Below are 18986 nucleotides of genomic sequence, written 5' to 3'. Positions count from 1 at the left end.
GCCTCCCCCGCCCCCCTTCCTCCCCCCACCAGCCCCCGCGCTCGCCGACCCCCCACCCGAGCCCGCCTCCCGCGCCGACAGTCCAGGCCACGCTGGCCAGCCCTCGGGGTAGGAGGGTCGGGCTGCAGCGCCGCGGAGTCTGTCTACGGCCCGGTGCCCTTGGCCGTGCGCTCGGCCGGGGCTAGGCCCGTGGGCGCCGGCGGGCGGGGGAGGCCGAGCTCTGCCGGGCGGCGAATTCTTGCTTTCCCTGGAGGTCCCAGCCTCGGGGGCATCTCCGAGGCTGCTTCTAAGTAGAGTTCCTCTAAGTGGGAGTTCTGCCCCCGATTTATTTTTTATTCTGAGAAGAATTTGCAAGTAAGAAAGTAATGATAATAAAATATGTCAAGGATCGTAATAAATAGAACCCAGATGGGCGTGCTTTGTCAAATAGTACTGCTTCACCAGTAAAAACCTTAAACCGTTTATTACAATGTTTAGTTGCTAGTTTGAAAATCCCGGTAATGTGAATAGGTAGTCCTGATGATTTAGGGGTGGGCTTATAAGAAAGTGACATTTGCTGTTTCTGAGAGAGTAGTAAGAGTTACATAACCAAGGTTTCTCATGCTGTGCTGTTGTTTACTTTAGGGGTCTCTGATAAGATTAAAGACACGTATGAAACTGTTCATTTCAATCCAAAAGGAGGCCAACACTGGCACTGAATTGAACAGTGAGTATATATTATTGTTTTTTTGTTGTTTTTTTTTGAAATTTTATTTATTTATTTATGGCTGTGTTGGGTCTTCGTTTCTGTGCGAGGGCTTTCTCTAGTTGCGGCGAGCGGGGGCCACTCTTCATCTCGGTGCGCGGGCCTCTCACTATCGCGGCCTCTCCCGTTGCGGAGCACAGGCTCCAGACGCGCAGGCTCAGCAATTGTGGCAGATGGGCCCAGTTGCTCCGCGGCATGTGGGATCTTCCCAGACCAGGGCTCGAACCCGTGTTCCCTGCATTGGCAGGCAGATTCTCAACCACTGCGCCACCAGGGAGGCCCTGTATTATTGTTTTTGTTTGATGGAAAGATCTACCTTATTTTGTTGAATAGTGTGGTAAACATCTTTATTCATCTACCAGTAATGCTCTTCCCTTTGGCAAAGTGCCAAATTCATATTGCGGAATTATATGTACATTTTTCATGTGATGTTCTAAATCATTCTTAACTTCTCTAAGACATGTGTTCCCAAGAGAATCTGATTAAAGATTTGGGGCTTCACTCCAGAAACTGGACCATGTACAAAATCTCAATGACTATTTCAGAAGCGCATGTACCTCATGAAGCCATTAAGAACTCCATTAAAGAACTGGAAATCTAAATAGCAACATGGCTACAAGAGTATTATCTGTTCTAGTAAATGTCCTAAGTCATAGAGACACTGTTAATATAAACTTACTTTTATAGTATAAAATGGATTCCTTATGCAAATAATTATTAATGACATTGAGGAAAATGATGCGTATAGACTCTGACACCAAATTCATTCAGTCCCACAAAGGCTAAGAGGCATTGTACAGGGGGGTGAAGACTCAAGACTCAAGAGTATTTGTCTAATTTCTAAAGGTTAAGAACATAATCTAAATATTTTTACCTGTTTTTTTTTCTTTAATAGAGATTACTATTTTTTAATTTATGAGATTATTTCCCGGCATATTTTTATTTAAACATTGTGAAGGGACAGTCTGTAATTAGGTTGCAGAACAATGACTGGGGATAAACTAATCTACCTGACATTTAGAAACTGCTAATTTAGTCAAAATACCAATCTTTGAGTTTATCTAGTAATCTGCCCATCTGATTTTGGTACTTCCTGAAACAATACATGTGTCCATGTGTGTGAATAATAAAAGCTATTTCATCTCTAAGCAAAAACGAACAAGTCCTTTCTAACAAGCACAATGTTTGATGAATATCTTGACACAGTAGAAGTTTTTTTCTTTAATTAATTTATTTTATTTTTGTCTGCGTTGGGTCTTCGTTGCTACGCGTGGGCTTTCTCTAGTTGCAGCGAGCAGGGGCTACTCTTCGTTGTGGTGCGCAGGCTTCTCATTGAGGTGGCTTCTCTTGTTGTGGAGCCCAGGCTCTAGGTGCGTGGGCTTCAGTAGTTGTGGCTCGTGGGCTCAGTAGTTGTAGCTCGCGGGCTCTAGAGCACAGGCTCAGTAGTTGTGATGCACGGGCTTAGTTGCTCCACGGCATGTGGGATCTTCCTGGACCAGGGATCGAACCAATGTCCCCGGCATTGGCAGGCGGATTCTTAACAACTGTGCCACCAAGAAAGTCCCACACTAAAAGTTTTGATTTATATATTCCTTTTCCTGTTTGCAATTATTTGTTAACTGTGAACCCCGTATCTCATCTTTGGTTATTACTCAAATGTTAAAATGTATTTAGATGTAGAAAGAATAGAAGATCCACAGATCTAGTATGAGTCTTTAAGACTGACTCTGAGAGACAAAGGATATTAGAATAGAACATTTAGAAATAAAATGTTTGACATGGACTAAGCTATTTTGACATCTTCATTTGCATTTCCTTTAGCACTACTCTATTCCTGCTACAGAAACGGAATTATTGTCTTCTCCCTATTTGATTAATCCTTTCACCCACCTTCTGCCTCACCTGTGTGGAGTACTGTACAGTAATCACTTTTCATTTTCATCTGTCAAACTTCCTGCTTAGAAATGAAACAGACGGGGCTTCCCTGGTGGCGCAGTGGTTGAGAATCTGCCTGCTAATGAAGGGGACACGAATTCGAGCCCTGGTCTGGGAAGATCCCACATGCCGCGGAGCAACTAGGCCCGTGAGCCACAACTACTGAGCCTGCGCGTCTGGAGCCTGTGCTCCGCAACAAGAGAGGCCGCGATAGTGAGAGGCCGCGATAGTGAGAGGCCCGCGCACCGCGATGAAGAGTGGCCCCGGTTGCCGCCAACTGGAGAAAGCCCTCGCACAGAAACGAAGATCCAACACAGACAAAAAAATAAATAAAATAATAATTAAAGGTGCTAATAATTAAAAAAAAAAAAGTTAAAAAAAAAAAAAAAGAAACGAAACAGAAAATCCAAGTTAGTCATTTTCAGCAGAAGGAGTAATCTAGGTTGTTGTCTTCCAAAGATTTCAGAAACATTTGTGCATGTCTGAACTCCTAAGGTTTTATGAAATTACAGGAAAGTTCAAGGGACTTTTGTAGCTCAATAAATTCCACACCCTGTACTCCTACACTTGCCAAATACAACCCAGAGTAAGTCTCATATCCACGAATAAGGGATTTACTTTAACTATCAAGGCTGAATGAGTTGATTCTTATTAGTTCTAATTTTGACTCCATTATCCCCAAGCTATTTCAGCAAAGACAAAGCTAAAATCCCCCAGTTTTTAAAAAATGGTTGGATACTAGATATTGAAGCTTGTTTTATAATTGAATAAATAGGCTTGAAGGAGAAAAAAATATTGGATCAGAGTTCAGACCACTAGAGTTTCAAGTGCTTTCAGGCCACTGTTGTTCTCCATTTCCCTTTCAAAAACATGTAAAAAATTAAAGGTGACTTCCCACACATTCCATATTTACCCATCCCTTAAGATAAACAATAAAATATTGAAAAAAATACAATAAGCCCTTATAAGACAAATTATCTTTTAAATTTGTATTTTTCTACTTGTCTTTTAACAAAGACCAAATAATGGTTTCGCAATGATTTTCAGTTCTGCACTGCTCTCCCTATGAATTTCCCTACATCCTGCCACTCTGCTTGTTTCTGGGTTTTCTTTACATTGGCCATTAATCAAGAATCGCCCAGAGCTCCACCCGTTCCGTGCTGGTCTCTGTTTCCTTCGGCCAGGATTCCTGCTGGGACTGTATCTGCTGAAAAAAGTCAGCCTTCTCAATCCAAACATCTTCAGTCATCCCGTTGCTCTAAGGACTGAAAACCAGGGAGGGGGTCAGGAGAGAGCTCAGCTGATGTAAATCCTTCTCTGTCCCTCCACCTTGTCAAAGGTTCTCACTGCTCCAGAGATGGCTTCCTAACCATGTCCAGTGGACTTTTCTCAGTTTTCAACTGCCTCAAATTCTCTCTGGCTTTCTATCCTTTTGTCTTGAAATTGTTTTCCCCCTTGGCTTTTGTGATCTCTTCATTTTCTTCCTACCATCCTTACAACTTTTTGTCCTCCTTGCTAACTGTGGAACCCCTAAGAATAAATTCTTGAATCATTTAATCTTCATCCACCTTCACAATCTTAGTTGTTATCCATTCCTAAGGCTCAGCCAACTTGACGGCATCTCTCCCAAAAGCTACTTTGTTAGACCTTGTCTTTGCTCCAAACTGTGTCTCTGGGGAGATAAACTTGCAAGTACTTGAAATTATATGATTGAAGAAAAATCCATCTCTTCCTTAGACTGATACCTCTCTCCAACTTTCTTCTTACTATTCTTCTGGTACTCTTTAAGTTATACATTCTCCTGGTAGTAACCTTAAATTGTTATTTACAGCTCTGTCCTCTACTTTTTTTTATGTTCCATCGGTCACGAAGTGCTGCTACTCTTCCTCCGTTGATTCTGTATTACAGAAACAATTCTTTCTCTTGATTTCTAATCTCCGTCTCCCTAATCTCTATCCTTATCATGTTTTTTTTTTAACATCTTTATTGGAGTATAATTGCTTTACAATGGTGTGTTAGTTTCTGCTGTATAACAAAGTGAATCAGCTATACCTATACATATATCCCTATACCTCCTCCCTCTTATGTCTCCCTCCCACCCTCCCTATCCCGCCCCTCTAGGTGGTCACAAAGCACCGAGCTGATCTCCCTGTGCTCTGCGGCTGCTTCCCACTAGCTGTCTATTTTACATTTGGTAGTCTGTATATGTCCATGCCACTCTCTCACTTCGTCCCAGCTTCCCCTTCCCCCTCCCTGTGTCCTCAAGTCCACTCTCTATGTCTGTGTCTTTACTCCTGTCCTGCCCCTAGGTTCTTCAGAACCTTTTTCTTTTTTTTAGGTTCCATATTATCCTTATCATGTTAAGACAAGTTACTGCAGTCTTCTCAACAACTCATGGTGTCTTCTCATCGATTATAGAATCAAACTAAACTCCTATCTTGTACAGACCCCATCAGTATATCTTCTTGACTTATCATGTGTCCAAGATGGTAGCCGCTTGCCACGTGCACCTCTTGAGCGCTTGATTCATGACTAACCTGAACTGAGATGTGCTGAAGAGTAAAATATACCCTGAATTTCAAAGACCGTACAATCAAAGTCATGTAAAAATGGCTCACTAATAATTCTTTCACATGGATTACATGTTGAAGTAATGTTTGGGCTAGGCCATATACATCATTGGAATTATTTTCACCTGTTTCTTTTGACTTCTTTTCTATGTGACTGCTAGAAAATGTTAAGTGACAAACGTGGCTCACCTTGTATTTTACTGGACAGCGCTGCTTTAGACAATCAACAAGCCTGTTCTGGGCTAAGCAAGATGCAACAAATGTTTCAAAAAGCACGAATAATCCACCCCTTCACAACCCAGCTAGGGGGATAAGACATTGAGAATCAATTATTGACACAACCAGTAGGAAAATGTCATATGACTGAAGAAGAAAATTAGCCCTGTGGAAGCTTAAAGGAGAGAAGTGGTCAGGAAGCCTTTTCTGAAGAAGTGGAATTTCAAAAGATCCTTGAAGGACAGATAGATTGCTTTTCTGCAGCTGTGGAAGAAAGATAAAGCCATTCTGGGACAGAGGAGGTGGGAAAGCACTGAGGAGGCTTGGGGTAAATGTGTAGACCATTGGCTGGGGTGAGTGCCATGCCCTGGAAGGGACTCGGGTCGACACATCTCCTGTGCCTCTATGGGCTCAATCACCTCTAGGATGACTTCTTGCCTGCTTTTCATCATTCTCTGTCCCATTGCTTTCTTCCAGGCTTTACCATACTCAGGACCTGAAGCTAGGATAAAAGGTACATGCATGTTGCCAGCCAGATCTTTACCCTGCTTCTGATGAAGTTTCCAGAAAGCGTGCTCCAGTGTATGCTCCCAGACAGTGGCACCGCATGGTGTTTTTGCTGAGGAAATATTCTCCCGCACTGGGGAAACCTTTGAATGGAGGGTCCGACCCAAGTAAAGAACAGAACTCAGTATTTATTTAAATTGCCACCTATCTACGTTGGCCAACCATTCTGATTTGCCCAGGAGTATTCCAGTTTTAGCACAAAAAGTCCCATGTCCCAGGAAACCCTTCAGTCCCAGGGAAACTGGGATGGTTGGTTCGTTTCACTTACTCTGCCATGTTCCAGGTTCTGACTTTCTTTTTCCTTTTTAGTCACTACTGTGATTTCTAAGACAAAATGCCAGATAGTACAATTGTGTTGAAAGGGAGTGTGGTTGCTTTCTCTGGTCACAGCAGTGCTGACTTGACAGCATTTTTTCTCAGCCTTGGTTTTGTGATGTCCTAGGGGGTCACAGTTCTTCATGTTAAATTCATTCAACTTCCATTTTAAAAATATGTCACTGGATACACTCAATCAAATAGAAGGGGGACACTTCCGCTCTAAAAAGTGGGAATAGATGGAGTCCTACCTGCAAGTAACCTTACGTCTTCACTGGAACCTAATCATCCCCGTCGGTTCCCTGGTACTTCCTCCTGAGCCTCTTTCTGGGCCCTGGGAAGCCATGCTCCTCTTGTAAGTCCCATTCTTGTTCCCAAGGCCTGATAGCTAAAGGACGTCATCAATATGAAGAGAAAACACCTAGATGAGAAATTCGAGGAGCAGATGCAATTCCAAGTTCTGGCAAGAAAAGGGTTACCTGATTAAGAAGTCTCCTCGTCCCAAAGGAATGAAGCAACAATGGTGAATGGGTAGGTGATAGGTTTGGACTTTTAAGATACTGACCTGAAACCTTTCAGATCATACCATCTACACCATATATTCATAAAGCTTAGTTGCAGTAGAATCACTTACTCAAAAGTTCTTGCACAAGTCTGAAAAAATATCCAAATTCCAATTTCCACTTAGCAACCACCTCTTGCACGGTGCTGTGAATTCCAAGTTGCAAAACTTGGGTCTCAAAATACTCATGTGGAAAATGTTACTATCTACCACCTTCCAGGGCTTCTGTGTAGCCTCATCAAAAAATTAAATACTTGGAGGTCAAACAATGAAAAGCAAATTAACCTCTGGTGGTGGGGGGAAGGGAGAGGGACAGATGGTTCCTTGCTTAGCATGACTTTGACGTTTTACTGTCTGGCTTGGGCTCCATCCCTTAAAAGATCCATCCCTTAAAAAGCTCTATGAGTGGGTAACCTGTCCTAAAGACCTCAGGGGATGAGAGCTTCAGAGAGTATACTTTTAAAGCTCCCACCTCTTTTACTTTTATATTTGGATTGGCACGAATTGGTGCCTCTCAGCAAATTAAGCAGTCTTTTGTGCCTTTTGTATCCTAGACAGAGAGGCAGAGTCTGTTTTAATGATGAGCAGTCTGGTACGCCGAGTTTCTTCATACAAGTCAATGTTGGTTTACTCCGTCCCAGGGAGAACACCTGAGTTCTTCCTCGGTTACATAGAAGGGTTCAGAGTGCTGGCTCTCATGTGGCTTGTTCCCTAGTCTCTACTATCAAATGTGACCGCACTAGAAACTGCGTGCATTTTCTCCAGAAGCTTTAGGGGAAATTGCCCTTTTGTGCTTTTGGATCTGGAGAGAGAGCTTGTACAGCCAGGCTGAACCTGAGTAGGATCCTGGCCTAATTTGGAAGGCACTTCAGTTCTGCCTGGGTTTTCATTTTCATCTTTCCCAAAATTTAATTCTGAGGAAGAAATCATGAACTAAAAAGATATAATTACGTACAGATGTGCAGTAAAAAAACACAAACTAATCCTACTGGTTGCTAAGTTAGCTAAATGTATGATTTTGAGCAAAAAGTTCTCAACTGCATTTTTTTCACTTTCTTTTTCCTGTGAAGTGAGGATAATAATACTTTCTTTAACGTCTCCAAAAGATTGTGAGGGTGATACACAGGTAAGCAAAAACGCTGTGAACAAGTTAAGTCACTCATTAAGGTTTGGCATGGTTCATACCCCATCAGTCTAAAATTCAGTTCCAAATACAATTTAAAGTTAAAAATCTAACTCATTTCTCAGGCTATGCGTGTAAACCACGTAATGTAGCATTATCTTTAACATTACATTGAAACGAATAAAATAAAGTTTTAAATAACTGATACTTTTAAGCCAGGTTGATCTGTCCAAACAATCTTCCAACAATAGTTCTATCTTTCGGGTCATCTCCCCTGTGTCAGCAGCAGTCATCGCCAGAGTGTGACCCGTGACCTGTTAACTGGCCGAAGGGACCTCAGTCTGATGATCATACTGCTTTCCTTTCTGTTGGCCCCTGTGTTGACCTTCTTTCTAGCCTTCTTACAGTTCATGGAAACTTAGAGCAAAAAATAACTAGCAGAAGAAAAATAGGAGAGAAGAAAAAAATCTTGAAATTACAACATTTTAATTTTAAATTCTCAGTCATTTCACAGCCTATGTAGGTAAGTGGTAATTATTAAAAGTATACAAAAACACGTTCCCATTTATTATTAAATGCATCTAAGGATGAGTCTTAGGAAAATCTACTGGGACCCCACTTCTAACGCTGCAATCTCAGCCTCCCAGCAAGGCCAGGCAGGTAACATCAAACTTTGAGGCTAGCTGGGCATCAGACGATAGTGGGGTGGGGGGAAGGAGGCTATAGAACTGAGAAAACATTCAAATACAAAAATTTAAACACTGAGCCAGATAGGCAACACACAAATACAGGCTGAATTAGTCCCCAGGCAGGGCTGCCAATTTTCCACATCTGTTCTAAAGGTTACTCATATAACCGTGCAGTCAACTGAAATTATTTATTAAAGTTATTTTTTAAACCACATTCACTATAGGCATAGTGGATATTTAATTGTCTGTACTATTCTAGTACGTTATTCCCTTTAAGGTACAGTTTCACTTTTTTTTTTTTTAAGGAAATACGAAGTTTAGTGTAAATTTCTTTCAAAAAGTTACATAAGCAAATTTCCCATGAGAAACTCCACTTGTTCGTGTGGGAAACTATACAAAGGAGTTTATTAGCAATAAGATTGTGCATGATCATCAGAATAGCAAAGTAATCATTTTTAACTGAGTGCATATTCTAATCCTCCTGTATGAATTATGTGAATAAAATCTTTGAAGAATTGTTGAGGAGGCAATCTTGGCTAAATTGAATTTGACAGTGCCCCTTTATCTAGTTCCAATGTGATTAGACTATGGGGTGCATATAGACTCATAGAGGATACTGCTTTAAAATATGGTGCAATGAGTACATTCCAGCATTAGATAAAGCAACTCAGGACAATGAACACTGCATTGAATAAAAGTAACTTCAACATCCACAGTGTAACATTTCCTTTTTGGGAGGAGGGGTTCAATTTGATAGGCTGTTTCACATCATTTTATTTTTATGAAAGTTTGACAGTAATATCCAAGGGGGTAAACATTCATTTTACAACTGTGTATGTTTTATACCCTTAAGTTCCAGCCGGTTGTGCCCTGCATGACCCCAGGAGGTGCCATTCTTGTGGACAACAATGTGAAAAGCATCCCTGGGATTCAGGCAAAGTACAATTTACACAGCCTTAAAGCAACCTCACTGAAGATTCAAGGGGTAAACAAGCTGTTCTGCATAGGCATGTTTCTCAAAGAGCAGAAATTTGTCCACTTAAGTACCCAAATTTAAAACATCTGTGTGTATGTACATAATTGTAAATAAGCACTTTAACTGTTTTTTTAAATGAGTGTACAACTTCCTGGATCCTTAAAGAGATGATGCAGATGAAATTTTCTTGTACCTTTGGGTCACGATTATGAGGGTGCAAATAATGAGAACACTGTAATGTGTGTTACCCCATGGCTATTGAAGTGTGCATGGTATTTTTAAAATGTTATGAATATGTCTTTAAAGAAAAGACAATTTTCAAGGACTCTATCTTAGCTTGGATTTCCCCGGAAACCAACATGAGACAAGGATTTGACTGCAAGAAATTTATATGGGAGGAATAAGGAGATAGGGAATTAAGATGGGGGAGGGAAGGAAACTAATAAAGGGTGTTATCAAAAGCATCATGTTGACAAGTGGCGCTTAACCCTTTGGGAGACAGTGTAGATGATGTGTCTCAGAATTCTCTCATTGAGGGAGAGGGAAATGGGACACTTACACATCAATTCCATCACCTTTGATGCAGGGCTTCTCCTGGGGGCTATTAACTCTCCTGGAACATGGACAAACAGGCTGAAATAGCCAGAGAAAGCCCTACAAAGGCACATGAAGGACCTTGTCATCTCCGTCCTCATTATCTCATAGCAGCCCTGGATCCTCGCGTTAATCAGAACTTCTTTCTTTGCTTATTGGCCACCTGGAAGAAGAAGCTGAAAATGCCAAGGGAGAAGATGTAACTTAGGTTCAGTGGAACCTCGCTCTGTCCCCTTATAGAAGGATCCCTCTCCCTCCCAGGAACCAGGACCCAGCATAGGCAAAGTGGTGGGAAGGGGAAGCACAGATTTCCAAGTCATTCCCTGACCCATGTATTTTAAACACGAACACTGTTGCAGGCTAACTTGTTAAATTAAATTAGGGTATATCGGGGCTCACAGCCCCTGCATCCTACAATTCAGTTCAAGATATGACATGGTTCTTGATTTCTTACCATGGCCAGTAGAGGCATTTTCAGGAGACTTCCATTTGGCCTTTCTTAACAGATGATTTACTCTGCAGGTCAAAGAACCTGTGCGGGGTGAGGTTTTGCCAGCTCTAAGAATAGTCATTTTGATTATGCCCTTGGGCAACACAGACATTTCTACTTGGTTGTCCATAGATGCACTGGATCTCCTGTCAGATGAACTTGGGCCAGGACTCCAGACTCCACTTATTCTCTAGCCTCTGAGTAGGCCCGACTCTAAAAAGGGGCCACGTTGTCGGCTTACATCCACCAGGGTGAGTATCCTGCATCTCACAACTGGAACTTAATTCTGCTGAGGAAATACAGGAGTACACACTACAGTTCCATCTATTCTTCCATTCAGTGTGTTTATGCCCCCAATTAAGCATGAGACAGGGGCTGTGAGTCTGTTTGTCATTCCTTAGCTGCTTTCAGATCCCACGTCATCTGTCGTTCCACTGCACCAGTTACGACTCTGTGATTTGAAGGTACATATACTTTGTACGACATGGTCTCTAAATGCAATCCGTAACTCATCCAATGCCAAGCAAAGTAGCGATCTGTTCCAGTGCTGGAGGAAAACCAATTGTGAAATAAGTAAGAGATAGTTTGCCTCCTATGAGGTGACTCTTGGCATCCACCACCATCCTAAGAGATTTCCAAGGGTCATGCTTTTCCTTTGCCTTCACGCTACCCTATTTAACCTAACCCCTGAATAAGATACAGTGCCTTTGTAACATTTGCCCTTCACTGGTGTCATTTAGTAAAGCGATTTGGGGGAGGAGCTAATTCTGTTTTCTCTTTGAGTGTAATATTTACCTTTAATTTTGTAGCTGGTTTGCTAAGCTTGTTGACGTATCTCTGAGGCTTGCCTATTTTTTTCTCTCTAAGAAGTACAACTTTTAATATCTTTTATTTTGTTCTCTTCTCTGTCTTTAGCAATAAAACGAATCAATTTTATACTAGAAGGTATTATTTTGTGCTTGTTCTGGACATAGGTTCACCAGAAGTGTTATTGCACTTTTTCTTTTTTTTTTTTAATGCTCTGAGAGTTTCCATGGCTTTCTTTTACTCTTTGGCAATGTTTTATGATAAACGGTGTCCTGGGCGCTAGTGGTGATGGGATTGCTGGTCTCATAAAAGCATTTTCAGATATCCTTCAGTATCTTTCTTATTTCCTTCTCTTTTGTAGCTGCTTATACAAAATCACCTTTCAGATTCATTTGTCCCAACACATACTGGTTGATATTCTATATTCATGTTCGTGTGTTGTGTTCCCTTTCTACACTTATGGCTTGCAATTAGATGTTTTGCTTATCTTATTTTTAAGTAAATCATTCTTGGCCGGTCAATCCATTTTTAGGATTGATTGTGAGAAGAAATAAAATCATCAAAGAAGAAAAACCTATATGCGCATTTTTATCTGACCCATACTCTCCCATAGAACTTCACTGGTGATAAAACAAATGAAATCTGCAGCATTTTCAATGTGCTTACAAGTATGTGCTTACAAGTATGCGAGAAGGTGAGTGGCTATTCCCAAGCATGAGTTAGATAACATCTTAAGATTATTTTTATACTATGGTTCTACTATTACCTCCAGGAAAAGAAAGCAAATGCAACCAAATGTATTATAGGACAGTGGAGAACCTGGGATTTATATTTTTGCTCTTCAGTGTTCTTTCTGTCCATTGGTAAATTATACTGTTGTCATAGAACCATTGAAAGCTAGAGTTGAAGTGGGTTTCTGGCATGACCCAGCACAGCTATTCCATTCTTCACAAAAGAGGGGACCTAAGTAATTTAAATGTCTTTTCCTAAAGTCATAGCCCTAGTTAGTGGTAGAGCTGGGGGTGGGGAGATACCCAAACTGAATGTTATAATTTTTTCGCTATCATTTTGCTTCTCAAAGCAAATCCCATGACTCTGCCTATATGTAATGTAGGAAAATTCTCTGGAATTTCCCCAGTCAACTGGACGTCTTGACTTCAGGGAAGAATGTAAATGTCAGGAGAGGTCCACCACCAATGCATCACTGCTCTCGTAATAAAGGGGGCAGGTGTCCTGTGGGTCAAGGCTGAAGCAGTTGGCAGGAGAGTAGTACTTGCCTCAAACACGCTTCACCACTAGACAAATACAGGATTTCAATACTTAGGACAACTTGCCCTGTAACCTTGTGATTTCAAACAGAGATGTGAGTGGAAGTGTAGGTAGAGAGACAGAAAGGCAATGACTAGGCATTTGCCAAAACCATGTGTCAACTAAATGAAATGTGTCAAAAACCTGTACAAACACAAAAGATAAAGCACATGGCGTACGTTATTAGAAAAGACAAATTTTCGAACATTGCTTTATCTATCTCCAATGTACTGCTTAATTTTTCTCTAAGGGATTAAAACGATGTCTTCTCAATGGTTGGGAGAGGTTAGGTTATGTCTCTATGGTTAGGTGAGGTTAATAGAGAATATTATACAAAAGGCAAAGCTTTTAATACAACTTAGGTGAAAATAAAGCAAGGCTGAATTGTTGGCTCATCTTTCCCATCTGGCAGCCCTGTGATTAGTGGTATCAGGGGGTGTGTGGAGGGGGTGTGTGGAGGGGTGTAGCTGGAGAGCTGCAATCATTGCTTTCTCTCTGGTGTTGACGTAGGTGTCAAAAACTGGTTGACATGCTTGATATGTTGGGCAATTCTTGTGATAACTTAGTTCAAGCTTCTGCTCTTAGGCAAACACCTAAGTGAAAAACAGACTGTAAATGTCCACTAGCTGGAATGACCAGGGGCTAATCTGGTTTTGCTCCATGTACAGTATACACTTCATCCCAGCAGATGGTCACGATGGGGTGGTGCAGGGCGATACATGCTTTCTTTTCTTTTTTTTTTTTGCCAATATTGTATACTAACTTTATTTTATTTTTTTTTCACACACACACACTGTATTTTATTTTTACAAGAGATAAATAGACTGACACCAAGCATTGTAAATGGATGACCACAACAAAAGCAACAATGATTGCAATTACCAAACACGAAACACACTCATACTATGTCATAATATTGACATTCAGTCCAGTAATTCTCCACTGTAACAGCTCCGTTACTTTGCAGTGAAAATTGATTGATACATGCTTTCTTATGCAGAGACCCACTGATGACAAATTCTCTCCTTTACACTGTTAGCTCTAGTTTAATGAGATCCTGAAAATAAATGTTAGGCTAACATCAAATAATGTTTCTAGGGGAATATATAAGGGGCTAAACCACTTTCCTTAAATTAAATCTTAATAGTGGTAACTTGATTTTGTGAGTGCAAAAGGGAATGCTATGACACCTCTACATGGGTTTGAATATAAAAATTATGTTTAATCTGCTGTTACCATAGATTTAGCTATAAAAATCATTTCAAGGACATTGTGTTTTGATGTAATGTACAACATGACAAATATAATTAACACAGCTGTATGTTACATATGGAAGTTGAGACTAGTAAATGCTGAGTTCTCATCACAGAAAAAAAAATTCTATTTCTTTAATTTAGAACCTATATGAGATGATGGATATTCACTAGATTTATTGTGATAATCACTTTATGATGTATGTAAATCAAATCATTATGCTGTACACCTTAAATTTATATAGCGCTGAATATCAATTATATCTCAATAAAACTGAAAAAAAAAAGAACATTATGTTCTTACACTTCTCTGGGAAAAAAAGTAGACCTTTCTAAAAATAATAAAGGATACACACACAGGCAAATTTTTTCCTTTTAGTTAATAAAAAGGAGTAACACTATGCAATTTTGAAGCACAGCTGACATATATTTGGCACTTAATAAAACAAACTTGGTAATAAATGAATAATTATTTGAGCTTTGAGGGTTTTTTTCCCTTCAGTAAGCCTTATAATGCTTTGAAAATTCTCTTAATACAATTGCATTGGTCATCATCCAGTTCATAGAGAAATATGGAGCTTCTTAAACACCATATAAGCAGATAAAATGTACACAGTCCGCTTTCCAAGAGCTTTCAGTTGGAAAGAATAGTCAATTAAATCAATATGTAGGAAAAATTCAGATATGTAAGTGTACAGCAAACTTAGGGATAATATAGCAAAATCCACATTATTGAACCTCCTTTTTTCAACACAATAGTTGATTTTATATAAATAAAATTTTATTTTCCCACCCACCCATTAACCCCTAAATGAAATATAGTCAACTTCACTTCCACATAAATTAGCAAATCTGAACACAGAATCTTTTTTTTTAGTTTCATGTATTCAGTAGAAAATCATAAACAATGCAATAGTCATCCATAAAGCCCAAAGTTTAAAATAAGGGATATCCTCAAATGAGACATTAAAAAGGGGAAAAATAAAATTCAGTGCTGTGCCACGTTTTTCGTAGAATTCATTAAGAATACAAATGAAAAGAATTTCACCGGGTTTGGTTGAGAGAAACACTGTACCAAGTTCTTCCCAGAACATGTTTTGACAACCATGGTTGCACTTGGTTTTTGAGCTCATATGCATTACAAAGCAAATGAAATCCGTATGTTTCTGATTCACTTACACTCAACTCATCAAAATGTAGTTGTAGGAGCTTCTTGATGTCTGAGCAGCTTATAAACCATACTTTGCCCTTATGAAATAGAACTCAAAGACAGAATTGGTTTGCATTTAACATATAATTATCTAAAAGCTATCTGAGGAATTTCGTTCAACCCATGTGGCTTAATACATATTGTGCTATCTCTTGGAAATGAACAAGCAGTACAGGATGTTTAGCCAAATAAATCCTTACTACCCCTTCTTCCCATTGCCTTTTTGCTTCCATTGGTTTTCAAGGGAAACAGAAGGAATTTAGCCTGCCAAGAGAAATCTGTTCTCTCCTCAAGGAACATAATATATTCGATTAATTTTCTCTCTGATTCTTCATGTAAACAATAATGAAAAGAAAAAAAGAAAAAGAAAAAGAAAAAGGACTTCCATGGTGGTCCAGTGGTTAAGAATCCGCCTTCCAATGCAGGGCACAAGGGTTCGACCCCTGATCGGGGAACTCAGATCCCACATGCCGAGGGACAACTAAGCCACAGTTAGAGAACCCCACGCGCTGCAATGAAGAGCACTCTCACTGCAACAAAGACACAGCACAGCCCCCCAAAAAATGTTTGTCAACCATGGAGTTAAGTAATTCTCATTCCTAGTTCTTGGTTGGACTTTTTTTTTTTTTAATATTTATTTATTTTTGGCTGCGCTGGGTCTTCGTTGCTGCGCGCGGGCTTTCTCTAGTTGCGGCGAGCGGGGGCTGCTCTTCATTGCGGTGCTCAGGCTTCTCACTGCGGTGGCTTCTCTTGTTGAGGAGCACGGGCTCTAGGTGGGAGGCTTCAGTAGTTGCAGCACTTTGGGCTCAACAGTTGTGGCTCGCGGGCTCTGGAACACAGGCTCAGTAGTTGTGGTGCACTTGGTTAGTGGCTCCGCGGCATGTGGGATCTTCCCGGACCAGGGCTCGAACCCGTGTCCCCTGCATTGGCAGGCGGATTCTTAACCACTGCGCCACCACGGAAGCCCTCTGGGTTGGACTTTTATTCAGGGAATTTTGATCAGAGTTTGATTATTGTTTATAACGACTTCAAGTGTTAGCTCCACAAAGACAGTGACTGTGTTCTTTAGCCTTGCGTTCCCACATCTGGCACAACACCTGGCACGGGAGACTTTGTTGAAAGAATGAGCATGGCAGGTCTTGTCGAGGCGACTGGTCCTTTGTTCCTTAATAGAGTATAAGTGGCACTACAATCAATTTATTTTAAGGAGATGTGCTTGGGGATAATATAGAGATGTAACAGTAAATCTGATATTGGGTTTTGCAGAAGATTTGAAATATTTTAGCTGCTCAGATCATCAAGAATTCTTCAGGCAGCCTTTAAAGCTGCTATGTTATAACCAAAATGGGATTCAGGAGAGTCGCCAAACAAAAAATCCAGTGGACAACTTTACTGTGGGGTCAGTAACATTCCGTGCTACCCCATGAGAGAAGGTCTTCTCCGAAGACAGTGCTTCTAGGGCTATGGGTTTCTCTGTCACTTCCTCACCTACCTGGTGGGATTGGAGTCCAGCCTCAACACAGCAACTGGTCCCTTGATACATGGACCTTGTAGGCAAGGACTTCGTAAAATGTATATTTACTAGTTTGGTCTCTTTTCTCCATTAAGCTTATTCCACAGATGACCCTGCAATTATTTTCCAGTCCCTTCTAAAGGGGATTTTGTCATTACATCCTCTCCTCTCAGCAGAGCTTAAGGTGCAGTGAGATATAGAAAAAAAAAGTATTTAAGGTCAACAAACCTTAAACTGTGTAACCCTGGGTAAGTGGTTCAACCTCTCTGAACTTCAGTTTGGTTATTTCAAAAGCAATTATAATAACTAGCTTGAGGACTGTAATAAGAATTATACACAGTGCCTAGCACATAACTGGTTCTTATAAATATTCGTTTTTTCCTCTCTACTCTGATAGCCTGAAGAATATCATACCTACTTGGACCCTCACATTTATTATTTCAGCTCATATTCATCAGGTACCATGAGCTAGGCAGTCTGTTAAGTAACTTGGCCGTTGGAGTGAAGGAAAGGGATGTGACCATGTCCTCTTGGGGTTTCAAATTGAGTGGGAGGGAGACATTAAACAAGTACACAGATGAAGATGTATTTACAAATTGCAACATTCTGTGAAGCAAAAGTAGAGTACTGTAGGCACTGATCCTGCCAGACACCCATTCCTAGTCAACCGACTTGTTTCCAGGCAAATATCGAGATTTGTAACACCCAGTGAATTTTCATGGTCCTAGCTGCAGTCACATGTGATGCTTTCCAATTGTATTTGATTTTTATGGCGTTGGGAGGGATCAATACTTGTGTCTATCAGACATATAAAAACACATAAAAAAGAGTGTGGGATTCATATTAAAGCATTAATATAAAGAGAGGCTAACATTATCATTAATGTTTGTTTATTATAAATCACCAGTAGATTTGCATCCAGAAGACTGTATGACACATCTGCTTACACTAGGGGTATCCTATAGGCAAGATTCTTATTGCCAACATAGAACAGAAAGTAGCCATCATATGTTATTGCCCAGGAAGAGGAGTGCTCTATTCTCTTTTTTCAATTTCTTGAGGTTACTTTACATATTAAAAATTGCACATATTTAATGTATACATTTTAATGAGTTTGGACATATGCATACACTTGTGATACCATCACTACAACCAAGATAATAAACATAGCCATCACCTCCAAAAGATTTCTTGTGCCCCCTTGCTTGTTTTTTGTTTGTTTGTTTCATTTTGTTTTGTTTGGTGGTAGTAAGAACACTTAGCAAGAGATCTGCCTTCTTAATAAGTTTTTAAGTGCACAGCACCATATGTTAAGCATAGGCACTAGGATGTAGAGCAGATCTCCAGAATTTATTCATCTTAATGTAACTAAAAGTTTGTACCCATTGAACAACTTCCCATTTCCCCTCCCCCACCCCGCCGCCTTTTCATTCTCTGCTTCTATGAATTTGACTATTTCGATACCTCATATAGTGGCATTATCAGTATTTGTCTTCCTGTGACTGACTTATTTCACTTAGCTTAATGTCCTCCATGCTGTTGTAAATGGTAGGATTTCCTTTTTTAAGGCTGAATAAGATTCCGTTGTATGTATATACCATTTCCCTTATCTATTCATCTGTTGAGGGATATTTGTATTGTTTCCATATCTTTGCTATTGTAAAAAATGCTGCAATGAACATGGGGATGTAGATATACCTTCGAGATAGTGAATCATCTCCTTAGGATATATACCCAGAAGTGGGATTGCTGGATCATGTGGTAGTTCTATTTTCAATTTTTTGAGGAAGTTCCATACTGTTTTCCATAGTGGTTACACCATTTTACATTCCCATCAACAGTGTTACAAAGATTCTTTCCGATTTTGTTGACAGTGATTTAGAATTCAGAAACAATGTAATGAGTGACGATTAGGGACCCAGACCAGCTCACATGGCATAGATTACCCATTGCATAGCTGAATCATGATTTTTAATAGCTGTAAATTGAGTTCTGAGCCCTGTGAAATGAGAAGTAGAAGATAGAATCTTCCTTCTGATGTAGGCCTGATCCCAGACCAAATTTAAAAACAGGCAACTGCGAAAGGTGCACTTTCCAGCTTGCCCCCTCTACT

General features: G+C 40.3%; 1 long non-coding RNA gene across 1 annotated transcript; it reads left to right on the top strand.

Annotated features, from left to right (window-relative positions):
- Positions 1-72: 72 nt before the first annotated feature.
- Positions 73-18768, top strand: LOC309651658. Its single transcript, XR_014258282.1, has 3 exons — positions 73-354; positions 625-706; positions 2708-18768. It is a non-coding gene; the product is annotated as an uncharacterized lncRNA (long non-coding RNA).
- The last annotated feature ends 218 nt before the right edge of the window (positions 18769-18986 follow it).

Source organism: Balaenoptera physalus (genome assembly GCF_965194825.1).
Source record: "Balaenoptera physalus genome assembly, chromosome: 21".
NCBI lineage: Eukaryota > Metazoa > Chordata > Mammalia > Artiodactyla > Balaenopteridae > Balaenoptera > Balaenoptera physalus.
The sequence above is the reverse complement of the archived record's forward strand: the minus strand, read 5'-3'. Positions and strand labels throughout refer to the sequence as shown.